The sequence below is a fragment of the Phaseolus vulgaris genome, chromosome 1 (assembly GCF_051622355.1).
Source record: "Phaseolus vulgaris cultivar YP4 chromosome 1, ASM5162235v1, whole genome shotgun sequence".
Classification (NCBI taxonomy): domain Eukaryota; kingdom Viridiplantae; phylum Streptophyta; class Magnoliopsida; order Fabales; family Fabaceae; genus Phaseolus; species Phaseolus vulgaris.
The window spans coordinates 10,191,161-10,204,432 of record NC_143498.1 but is presented as its reverse complement, the minus strand read 5'-3'; the positions used below and the strand labels follow the sequence as shown (position 1 = coordinate 10,204,432).

At 33.1% G+C, this 13,272-nt stretch overlaps 1 pseudogene across 1 annotated transcript; it reads left to right on the top strand.

The window, feature by feature from the left end:
- The first annotated feature begins 1,640 nt into the window (after positions 1-1,640).
- Positions 1,641-3,030, top strand: LOC137815482 (rust resistance kinase Lr10 pseudogene; annotated as a pseudogene). Its single transcript, XR_016519419.1, has one exon. The product of XR_016519419.1 is annotated as a rust resistance kinase Lr10 pseudogene (transcript).
- Positions 3,031-13,272: the final 10,242 nt, after the last annotated feature.

Below are 13,272 nucleotides of genomic sequence, written 5' to 3'. Positions count from 1 at the left end.
CATTGATTCCTGAAATGCCCCACCTCCTTGCAGTTCCAACATGTTACACTTGAGCAATCCCGAATCTTTGACTAACTCCTTCTTTTGTTCTTGCTCCCACTATCTCTGATATTTTTATTACCTTTGATGACATATAGCGATTCACTAGATAATTCCCCAGAACTCCTTCTTCGGACATCCTCGTCAAGAATGAGATCACGAATCTTCTCAAAAGTGAATCCATCGGATCCCGCTGAACTGGTAACTACTGTAACCATTCCGAACCAACTGTCAGGCAAAGATAATAGCTGTAGTAAAGCTTGAACTTCATCATCGAACTTAATGCCCAATGACATAAGTCTGACTAAGATCGAATTCGTTTTATTGATGTGCTCAGTAACTGAACTCGTAAATCCTCAATTTGCATTTTCCACCAACTGAAATTTGTACCATCGAATTTTCAATTCGGAACTTCCCTTCTTCTACCATCTCAAATGACTAGACGAGATACTCGGTACAACTAATTTCAGATTTTGGCAATCTTTTTTTTTTAAATTAAGACCACAATAATTGCATCACCCAAAATCAGTCACCAATAGACCTGGTCGCAGTCCCCAATGCACCGGCGCTCCGCCACACTGGACCGCAGCTGCCAGAACACGCACCGTCGCTGTTCACGCTCCGCACAACCACCGTCTGGTCACCGCCGTCGCACTGCAATCCATGTCGTCTCAGACCAGCACACGTGCAGAACGCACATGCAACCCTAACTTTGGGATGTCGTTGCCGCCCGTGCGAAACTCTAGCTTTGGGATGTTGTTGCCGCCTCTGCAAAACCCTAACTTTGGAACGTTGTTGCCGCCTCTGCGAAACCCTAAGTTTGGGACGCTACTGCAGCCGCAATTTTCACGTCTCGTTGATTAATTTCTGCTGATCGGATCTCTAGTGTGTAATCGAACCAAGGCTCTTGAATCCACTGATGGGAAAAATGCACGCGGAAGCAATACACACAATCACAAATCAACTGTAGCAAATAAATAACACATGATTTAACGTGGTTCGGTCGCCAACTGCAACCTACATCCACCCGGGCAACTATTAGGTTTTCATTATATCTTGTTTCACACCAATTACAAGTACAATGATCTCTTTAAATAGAGATAAATAGAGATAATAAAGGGACACAACGATTAAGCCCACTCACTAAAACATGGTGTCTACTCAGCCCAACCCAATTGGTTCTGACTTCATACCTAACAATCTCCCACTTGAAGTCACGAAACAATGTTCACCTGCGCTTCAACTGTGTACATGGTGTCTTGTCAGCCCAACCCAATTGGTCTTGACTTCATACCCAACACGATTTACATTTCTTATTCTTTTCAAAGTGTTCTCAATTGGATCTAACATCCTGTACCAAGATGTTCGACCTCACTGGGCCAATCGTATCCTTCAACCGGGGTATCTTGTATTTGAGATGGTCCAAACCAAATTGTGCTGAGTGCAAAAGAAAAGGCAAGAGATGTACATGGAAGACCAACAACACCACAGGAGACATCGATTGTTTTGAATGCAAACGGAAGAGAATTCACGTTCCTAAATCTTTTACTTTTGCTTCTACAGGTAACATCACATTCGCTTATTAATATAATTCAACTCCTTATTCCTACAATTTAGGATGTCAACAATTGAATGGCATTAAAAAGTATAAGCGTATGAATTGAAACAAGTAATGTTTAAGTGTAAAGACTGAAACAAGTACATAAATATTTCTTTTTTTAATGAAGTCTCCAACCGCTATTCTAGGTTCGATCCTTTTGGGGCTGCTGGTCATTGCTGTCTTCAAGAGCATCCTCTATTTTAGGAAAAAGCAAGAAGACCAAGAAAGAGTGGACAAGTTTTTAGAGGACTACAGGGCAGAAAAGCCTGCAAGATTCACCTACGCTGACCTGAAAAGAATTACCAATGGCTTCAAGGAAAAGCTAGGGGAAGGAGCTCATGGGGCTGTGTTCAGAGGAAAACTTTCGAGTGAGATTTCGGTGGCTGTGAAGATCCTCTACAGTACAGAGGGAGAGGGGAATGAGTTCATCAATGAAGTGGGAATTATGGGCAAATTCCATCACATCAACGTGGTGCGTTTGCTTGGCTTCTGTGCAGATGGACTCCATCGTGCTCTTGTCTACAATTTCTTTCCAAACGGTTCCTTACAAAGCTTCATATTTCCACCAGAAGACAAGGACCATTTCCTTGGATGGGAGAAGCTTCAACACGTTGCTCTTGGTATAGCTAAAGGGATTGAGTATCTTCATCAAGGTTGCAATCGTCCCATTATTCACTTTGACATAAATCCTCACAACGTGTTACTTGATGACAACTTCACTCCAAAAATCTCGGATTTTGGCTTAGCAAAATTGTGTTCAAAGAATCCCAGTTTGGTGTCCATGACAACTGCTAGAGGAACTTTGGGATACATTGCACCTGAAGTCTTCTCCAGAAACTTTTGGAACGTGTCTTACAAATCCGATATTTACAGTTATGGAATGTTGTTGTTAGAAATGGTTGGTGGGAGAAAGAATGTGGACATGTCTTCTCCACAAAATTTCCATGTTCTATACCCGGATAGGATCCATAACCTGGTTGATGGAGATGTACATATCCATGTTGAGGATGAAGGTGATGTTAAGATTGCAAAGAAACTAGCAATTATTGGGCTTTGGTGCATTCAGTGGGAGCCAGTGAACCGTCCATCCATAAAATCTGTGATACACATGCTACAAACTGAAGAGGAAAACCAGTTTGCTGTGCCTCCTAATCCATTTCACTCAACAACTTCCTCTACAGCTAAGGGACTCAGTTCCACAAGACGACCTTTGCAGTTGGAAGTGATTCAAGAATGATTTACACCTGAAAAAAATTAATGTTTAATTTGTAGAAAAAATATAGTCCATTATTTTATGAAATATGATGAAATCTATAACATCTAGAGATCTGTAAATGTATTTTGTAGTGTTAGAAACTATATTGAAATAAATGAATAAATTAGTTTGTTAATATTGTCGTCTGTTTCAAGGTTCATTTGGTAATCAAGAACTAGAAGGAAGGTGATTCAAGGTTATTTTGGTAATCAAGAAAACATGTTGGTCATGAATAAAACTTGAAGCCACAAGTGAAAATGTTTGGATGACGATTACCCAAGATGAAGACGTTGTAGATGTTTTATAATGTTTTTACTTTTTCTTTAATTTTAATTGCAATATTGTTGTTTGAATCGTTATTGGATTTAGGTATATTCCCATTGGTTTCCAATACTTAAGAAATTGTAACTTAATACACTTTATATGATAGCTGGGAAACACTCGAACAAATCTAATTACAAAATAAAAACTCAAATTTACGAGACAACCAAGGAAGCTAGTTATATAAAATAGAAAAAATTAATAAAATTGAAATCCTTTCTAGAGCTAGTTTGTTACTTTTCTAGGGGTTGTCAAGGTCTTTCTATTAGTGTTGGTACTTTTAGAGGCTCTATTAAAGGATACGGATACCAGAGTTATAGAAAGATCCTAATATTAATTGGGAGTCTTTTATAATGATCAGTTGTTTCTCTTTATAGAGGGGAATAACCTTTATTTTATCTTTGTGTGTTATGATTCTAGTATTTAATTATTGATTATTTCCTTCTTTAGTTAAACCCTATAATGAGTGTACTACTTGTATATATTCAAACCATTTTGTTTTGATTTGAATAATAAGAAAAGAAAGAAGAGATATTCATTTTCATATCCTTTGTCTTCAGTTTACTCTTTTGTTCATCTCTGTTCTATTTTGTAATATGGTATCAGAGCTATGCTTGCTACATTTATTCATGGGTGAAGTTGATGATCCCTCACAAGATTTTAGTTCACCTTACCATGTTACTTCATCAAATAATCCTTCCTTTCTTATTGTCCCTATTATTCTTGAGGGACCAAATTATCATCATTGGTCTCGTTCGTTTCAAATGAGCCTAATTTCAAAGAACAAAATAGGTTTCATTGACGGAACTATAGAAGCTCCCAACAGTACCAAATCATTGTTTCCAACATGGCAGAGAGCCAATATGTTGGTTGTTTCGTGGATTCTCAAGGCTGTTTCTCAATCCATCGCTCAGAGCATCATCTGTATGGACAATGCCTTTGACATATGGAATCATTTTAAGAAAAGATTCTCACAAGGAGACATGATTCATATTTCTGATATCCAGGAGGTGATTTGTTCTTTTAAACAAGGTGAGTTGACTGTTACAAACTATTTCACTCAGTTAAAAATTCTTTGGGATGAACTTGATCTTTTCTGCCCGCTATCCGCTTCTTCATGTGCCTCTAAATGCAATACTCTTGTGAATGTTTCTAAATATAAAACATAAGACCAGATTATTAAATTTCTAAGGGGGCTAAATGATAATTATTCGACTGTGAGAACTCGAATTCTATTGATGGAACCTTTGCCATCCTTGAATAAAGTTTGTTCTCTTGTTACACAACAAGAGAGGCAAATATTTGGTGATCAATCCAAGGCAATGATTGCTAATAGGAAAGGAGGTTATAAAAACAATGCTACAACCTATGGCAGAGGTGCTGGATACGGAAGAGGAAGCAATTGAAGAGGATATACTTCCAAAATTTGTAGTCATTGTGGAAGGACAGGGCATACCATTGATACATGCTATAAAAAGCATGGCTTTCCACCTCATTTCAAGTTTAAAAATCAGAATCATGATCAGAGTCATACTACTAATGCAGTTTTTCAGAATACAAATTTCAATAATAATGAGCAGAATCATGAAGGTTCAAAGTCAGAAGTGGAGTCTCAACAAATTAGTTTTACTCCTGACCAGTATCAAACATTGTTAACTCTTTTACAATAGACCAAATCCAGTGGCAATGCTTCTAATCAAGTCTCTATTATTCCCTCCAATCCCTCCAATCCAACAGGTAATAATTTTATTTCTTCTTTTAGCTCTTGGATTATTGATAGTGGTGCTACTGATCACATTTGTTCATTCTTAACTTATTTCACTTCGTATCATCAAATTGATCCTATTTATGACAATTTACCAAATGGAAATCAAGTCATTGCCAATTATTCTGGAAGTGTTTTTCTCAATCAAAATCATGTCATAGACAATGTTTTGTACATTCCTTGCTTCAATTTTAATCTTCTTTCCGTAGCAAAATTGATTGATAAACTATCTTGTATTCTTACCTTTGACTATAATGGTTGTCACATTCAGGACAAGATAACTATGAAGATGATTGGAATCGCTAAGACGCAAGATAGACTTTATATACTCAGGATCCCATCTTACCAGAAATTTCAAATTAAACCCCTTGAATGTACACACGCCATCAATACTGTTAATGTCAGTGCTAGTGATCTAGAAACCCTTTGGCATTTTCGATTAGGTCATATTTCAAATAAATGTATTGATGTTATCAAGAATAAATTTCCTTTTGTTAAATATAACAAATCTTTTGTTTGTGATGTTTGTCATTTTGCAAAGCAAAAAAGACTTTCTTTTCCTATTAGTACATCTAAATCAAAAAAATGTTTTGATTTGATTCATGTAGATATTTGGGGACCATACTCAATACCATCAATCCATGGTCATAAATATTTCTTGACCATAGTTGATGACTATTCGAGGTACACATGGATTTTTCTTTTGAAACAAAAATCTGAAGTTGTTAAGGTTTTGGAAAATTTTGTTATTTTTGTTCAAACACAGTTTGAGACAACAATAAAAATAATAAGAAGTGATAATGGAACTGAATTTTTCATGACTAATTTTTTTGTCAGTAAAGGAATAATACATCAAACATCATGTGTCCATACTCCACAACAAAATAGTATAGTTGAAAGGAAACATGGTCATTTATTAGATGTAGCAAGAGCTCTTATGATACAATCTCATTTACCCAAAATTTATTGGTCATATTCTGTGATACATGTTGCGCATATTTTAAACATGCTTCCCACACCTGTTTTAAACTATTCTTCTCCTCGTGAAATGCTTTTCAAAACTGATGCAAATTTTAATGGATTAAAGGTGTTTGATTCTTTATGTTATGCTAGCACCTTATCAACAAATAGAATTTGATCCAAGAGCATCAAAATGTGTTTTTATTGGTTTTCAACAGGGGACAAAAGGATATACTTTGTTGAATATTCAATCAAGAGAAATTTTGGTGTATAGGGATGTTGTCTTTTATGAATATGTTTTTCCATACCAAAGGGTTCAAGATACTAGCAATGAAACTAACAGTCCTGGCGTTAATGATCAAATTTTGTTTGCTGAAGATCAATCTGTCTTAAGTCAGCCATCACAAGCCATTCTTGAACATTGTGATAATACACCTTGTGATAATGTTGAAAATAGCAGTGATAATAATTGTGAGTCACAAATTGAGGTTTTAGAAGAAGATTATTCCCATATAGACCAAAACCTCAATGAAAATCATGATATAGAACAAAGTTCTGAATCAGATCCATCTGTCCGAATGAGCACAAGAATAAAAAAATCACCTGAGTATTTAAAGGATTATCATTGTAATCTTAATGTTTCCAGTACATCTTCAAGCGTTAAATATCCTTTGAATTCTGTTTTGTCTTATAGCAATTTATCACCTTCTTACAAATCTTTTGTTATGTCTCTTTTTTCACATGTTGAGCCAAACACTTATTCTGAAGCTGTGAAACATGACTGTTGGAGAAAAGCTATACAATGTGAGATATCTGCTTTAGAGTCAAATCAAACTTGGGAGACTGCTCTTCTGCCTCAGAACAAAGCTGTCATAGGTTGCAAATGGGTATTCAAAATAAAATATAAGGCTGATGGAACAATTGAAAGGTATAAAGCAAGGTTAGTGGCAAAGGGATATACACAAACAGAAGGCATTGACTACCTCGATACTTTCTCTCCGGTAGCAAAGATGACCACCATAAGGTTGCTTCTTTCTTTAGCTTCTATTTATAATTGGGAATTGAAACAATTAGACATAAACAATGCCTTTTTACATGGAGATTTGAAAGAAGATGTATACATGGTTGCTCCTCCTGGATTGACTTCTATTCCACCAGGAAAAGTTTGTAAACTAAAAAAGGCTTTGTATGGCCTTAAGCAAGCCAACAGGGAATGGTTTGCCAAACTATCATCATTTTTGTTTTCTATGGGATATACTCAATCTATGAATGATCATTCCTTGTTCATTAATTCTTCTGAAGGATCTTTTACAACATTATTAGTATACGTGGATGATATAATATTGGCAGGAAATGATAAAGAAGAGATTTTTGAATCAAACAAGCCTTGGGAATTTAAGATACTTTCTTGGTCTAGAAGTAGCAAGAAGTAAGACAGGAATAATGGTAAATAAAAGGAAATATGCATTGGAATTATTAACCGATGCAGGTCTTTTAGCCTGCAACCCTGCACCCACTCCTATTGATAATCATGAGAAATTCTCTTCTACTGGAAGTATTCCTTTCACAGATATTCAAGCCTACAGAAGATTGATTGGAAGGTTTATGTATCTCACTAATACCCGACCTGACATAACATTTTTTGTGCAACAACTTTCTCAGTTTCTTGCTAAGCCTACAATTGTTCACTATAATGCAGCGATTAGAATTCTTAGATATATCAAAGGGGCTTCAAGTCTTGGTCTATTTTTCTCTTCCACTACTTTTGTTCATCTCAAAGCCTTTTGTGATAGTGATTGGGGCACCTGCAGTGATTCAAGACAATCAATGACTGGTTTTAGTGTGTATCTTGGGAATTCTCTCATATCTTGGAAATCAAAGAAGCAAGGAACAATATCAAAGAGTTCTTGTGAAGCTGAATACAGGGCAATGGCCACTGTTACATGTGAAATTCAATGGCTAACTTATTTTCTTCAAGATTTCAAAGTTCCTTTTGAGCAACCATCTCTTTTATACCGTGACAATGACTCGGCAAGATACATTGCAGCAAATCCAGTATTTCACGAGCATACAAAACATATAGAAATAGATTGTCACGTGGTCAGGGAAAAATTAAAGAAGGGTCTCATCCATTTGCTTCCCATTTCCACCACAGAGCAACTGGTTGATATTTATACCAAAGCTTTAAGTCCTCAATCTTTTAAGAATATTTGTTCCAAGCTGGGTCTCATCAATATTTGCTCTCCAGCTTGTGGCGGGGTATTAAAGGATACGGATACCAGAGTTACAGAAGGATCCCAATATTAATTGAGAGTCTTTTCTAATTATCAGTTGTTTCTCTTTGTAGAGAAGAATAATTGGGTGTCTTTTCTAATTATCAGATATTTCTCTTTATAGAGGGGAATAACCTTTATTTTATCTTTGTGTGTTATGATTCTAGTATTTAATTATTGATTCTTTCCTTCTTTAGTTAAACCCTATAATGAGTTTACTACTTGTATATATTCAGACCATTTGTTTTGATTTGAATAATAAGAAAGAAGAGATATTCATTCTCATATCCTTTGTCTTCAGTTTACTCTTTTGTTCATCTATGTTCCCTTTTGTTCATCTTTGTTCTATTTTGTAATAGGCTCAAATGATGAGTTTACTAGTATTTTTACTATTTTTAACACTATTGCTAATGTAATTTTTGCTAAGTTTTACATGATTATGGTCGCTATTGAATTTGTCCAATTGAAAGTATGGAATTCATTATTATGGTTCAAGCTTTTTATACCAACTTTGAGATCTCTTGAAAGATTAGAAGTAGATGGAGTAAATGCAAATCTATAAGTGAAATTTTAGATTTTAAAAGCTAATTTGGCTATTAATACCAAGTATGGTTTTCTTTGGTGAAATTTTTTAACTCTTATATTCGACAGTTTTTTTAAGGAATAAATTTGACTTTTTGAAATCTTGTTATTTATTATTTTTTTTCATAGATTTGACTTAATTCTCTTATATTTGTTTTTTTATTGGTTTAACATGTCGTAAACTATTAACGTTGATGTCAATTTCGTTAGAATATCACATTCATTGGGAACACATATTTTTTTGTATATAAAATCACTAATGCAAAAAGTCCCTTAAACGACAAGCAATTCACAACGTTTATACTGCCAACCGCTATCCTTAAAACGTGGTAGTATTTTTGTAATGAAAAGAGTCTAAGACAGTGGTTATGTGGTAAATCTGCCGTCTTAGACGAAGCACTTTGGTCTAAGACGGTGGCTATAGTCGCCATCTTATACTTATTTTTTACCTTAACTCAAAGCGCGCCACTTTCGTATTTCTTCTTCTTTGTGCTTGTCTTCCTTCTGTGCCTTCATGCTCTCTCTACTTCTTTTTCATCTTCGAGGTCTTTGCAAGTTTCTCTCATTCACTCACACTCATTTTGCATTCTTCATTGCTTATTTGTTTCTTTTTTTGTTTCTCTTATTTATTCGTTCCTGCATCCTTATTTTGTTTCATTGTTTAGGGTTTCCTTGTGCCTCTATTGGTTTTCGTCGTTGTTGCTCTTCACCATCGCCTTCACGTACAAGGTTGGTGGTGTTTTTTTTATATTTTTTAATCATTGTAAAATTCATTAAAAATAGGTAGAAAGTGATATTTGATCCAATTTTTTTTTGTGTGGAAACTTCATTTAGTAAAATATTTGATGGAGGAGTCTTCAGATTGAAGAAAAAAGTGATAGATTTGGAATTGTCAATAAGTAATATGAAAAAACATGAAATGGTCATAAATTTTGACAGAAAAGTCGGATGGAGACGCATAAACAATGAAAGTTGCTCGAAATGAGGAGACGAAACCCGTGACCAATAACTGAAGGGGAATATTGTGTCCACCAAAAATTCCAAAAATCCACCATTTACTATTACCTTTTAAATTCTTAGTATTATTTAGTCATTTTTTAGGTATTTTAAGGTTTTAGTTCCCATACTTACACTAATCAGAAAATTCTGAAATTTTTCATGATTTTTCTTAGTATAAATTAGTGATTTATCAAAACCCTAGAATAGCTAATCAATAGTGTAGGAATTAGATGTTTGTAATACATTTTTACCAATGTATATAATTTGATTCTCTGAATAAGTGTATCTGGGCTGGGATGGGTTTTAATTGTATAGGTACTGGTTAATTTAGATGGGATTAGCATTAAACTGGATGAACTAAACAAAAATTCCCATCTAAAACGGCGGCTATGGTAAAAAGCCGTCATTTTAGAGCTTTTAGGAGGGTCTAAAACGACAGTTTTTTACCATAGTTGCGTTTTAGATCTTTTAGGAGAGTCTAAACCAGCAACTTTTACCATAGTCTCCTTCTTTGTTTGAATATAAGAAGGCGAGCCTAAGTAGTCGCCTTCTTTGCTCTGGAACATAAGACTGTGCACTGATCAACAACACCTAGGTAGTCGTCGTTTTACGGTTAAAATAGTTGTCGTTTTTAACCTTTTCTGCACTAATGAATAGAATAAAAAAAAGTATACTTGATGAAAATAAACTCACATTTTTAAACAAGTAATTCTAAAGTAAAGGAACTATAGATAACCTAAAATGCATGAACAACCTCAAAATGAAGTTAATTAACAAAAGACATAGAAAAATGTACTTAGTCATATCCATTAATATCACAAATTTTGAGAATAATACACAAATATCCTGTTTATAGACCTTTATTCGATAAATACTTTTTACACCGTTAATTACAAGTGTCAGTTAAAACAATGTTGTTAATGGCAAAAAAAAGTCTCTCCAACAAACACAAAAAAATATCCAAGAACACAGGAGTTTCTCCAAGATTTCAAAATAAAGTCTCTCTATTCCTTTTGATTAAAGTTTGTCAACTTTTTGAAGTCACAAATAAAATATTTTATAATAATTTTATGAAAAATCATATTTAATTGTTGAAAAATATTATGATATAAAAAACATAAAAAGTTAAAAGTCAACAAGTTCATAACACAAAATAACAAGTTGATTTCACTTAACAATAGAAATCAACAACTTGAAATAGATTATTTTTTTGAAAACATAGTTTATCTTCACAAAATAAAATAGATTAGATGAGAACAAAAACAAAACAGTTGAAAAACTAAAGTGATTTTAACTTGTTGATATGATAAATCAATCAATTAAAAATACTTATTATTATAGTCTTAAGGACTTCAATAAAGATAATTTTTAACAAATTAATATCTCGGACAACAAGTTGAAAAACTAAGCAGATTTTAAAACAAATTGTTTAAAAAAAAAATCTTGGGGCAGAGTTGGATCATAATGCATGGTTAAGAAGAAACAACCAAAATACATCAAAAATCTTCCTAGACATGCACACACAATTCGTGCCATCCAATCTACAATGTAGGTTTTGGAAACATCAATTAAAAATGTGACTTGATCTTCAAGGTCTAGAAATTCACTCTATTGAAAAGTATGGATTTTTCTCTTCAAGAACATTCTTATATTAAGTGACTTAACGTCGTACAATTTGAGGAACGTGTCCCAAATATTCTTCAAAGTAATATTCTTCTCTACAATGCCAGACAAAATCACATCTGTCATTACTATGTGCAAATTTGCAATAGCATCTGTCATTCACTAGTCTATCTCATATTTTGTTGACATGAATTTATATTAACTTATGAACTTTTCATTAACAATTATATTTTCTACTAGAACAATAATGATAAATCATGAACTAGTATACCAAGTATGTTTTCAAGAAAAAAAAAGATAAATCACTAATGAGCACAACTATAATTAAAAAGGTAAAAATTGATAAGAGAGATCAGTGTGTTAGGCAAAGATAAATGGGATTGACCAATACAAGAACATTATTAAATAGTAACTAATTTTAGAGACAAAAATAATTAGTCACTATATTGACTAAATTAGATACTAATTTAAAGACTAAAAAATAATTGGTATCTAATTTCTATTATTAATAAAATATTATAAAATAGTTTCTAAATTGTATCTAGCAACAAAAATTTAGCTACTAATATTTTAGATTTTAAATTAGTCTTTAAAAGATTAATAGAAACTAATTTAGAACATAAGTAGTTAGTAGTTAAAACCTGGGTAGCTAAAGGTTAGATACCAATTTAAAAACTATTTTATAAATATTTATTAATAATAGAAACTACTTTAGATACCAATAATTTTTTATTTATAAAATGATATCTAATTTAATAAATATAGTGACTAATTATTTGATTTTTAAGATTAATTTGTTTGTTGTAGTAAACTTTGGAGAGGAGAGGGGATCGAACATGAATGAGAGTTATGGATGGGGTGCAACAATGAATGAGTTTGGTGAGCATGATTGAAATTGGAGGATGAAAATGAAACACTAATGATAGATTATAATTTTATGGCATTAATAGGATTAAAAAATGTCAGTTATATCAAACATTAACTGGAAAACTACAATTATGGTGTTAAGAAAGTTGCATTGTCTTGGTAGATAATACTAGTGATATTTGGTATTAATGAGGATTATCTAAAAAACTGGTTTATTACTAATGTTTTGCCGAAAATTTCTAGGATTGTGAATAATACGTTTAACGCGTTTAAAATACTAATAAAAAAAAACACTAAACATAAATTTTTGTGGTGTATAAAATTATTAAGATTATTACTTTAAAAAAAGTCAATGAGGTGTTGTGTAACACAACTTAATTATAAAGATACTATTAATATGAGTTGTTTATTAGAGGAATTTTAGTTAAAAAACTCCCCAAAATATAAGTTAGTGGTTTAATGTCATTAGAAAGACTATTTTATTTCACACCCATAACAACTTTTCTTAAAACAACTTTTCTTAATATAGCGTGTTTAGAATCAAATGGAAATAAAATTAATTAAAATAATTAATTATTTTTTTATCGACAAAAAGTAAAATTAAATTAAGAGGAACACTTAAGTGTGTCATCCTTATAAAAAAACCAACACATCAAAGTCAGAAATAACCAAAACAACAAACAAACACAGGCAAAAAATAATTTAAGTTGCTAAGATTGTTGCCAAATTATGCAGAAAAATTCTGTACAGGACCCTTTTTACAGCTAAACAAACCGCGTGCTTAGCTCTTTTAATTCCTATATCAAAGACTTTTCTGTGCATAAACCATTAGATGCTCAAAAGATTATCACCACAAAAAAGAGAAGATACTTCCCAGAAGTGTAGCTTGCTAGTCTAAATGCTATTGCTTCCTTTACAAAGCTCCAGGATTGCTTCAAGTTCCAACTGCCATCCTGATTGCATTAAGGTTGGGTCTGCAACATCCAAA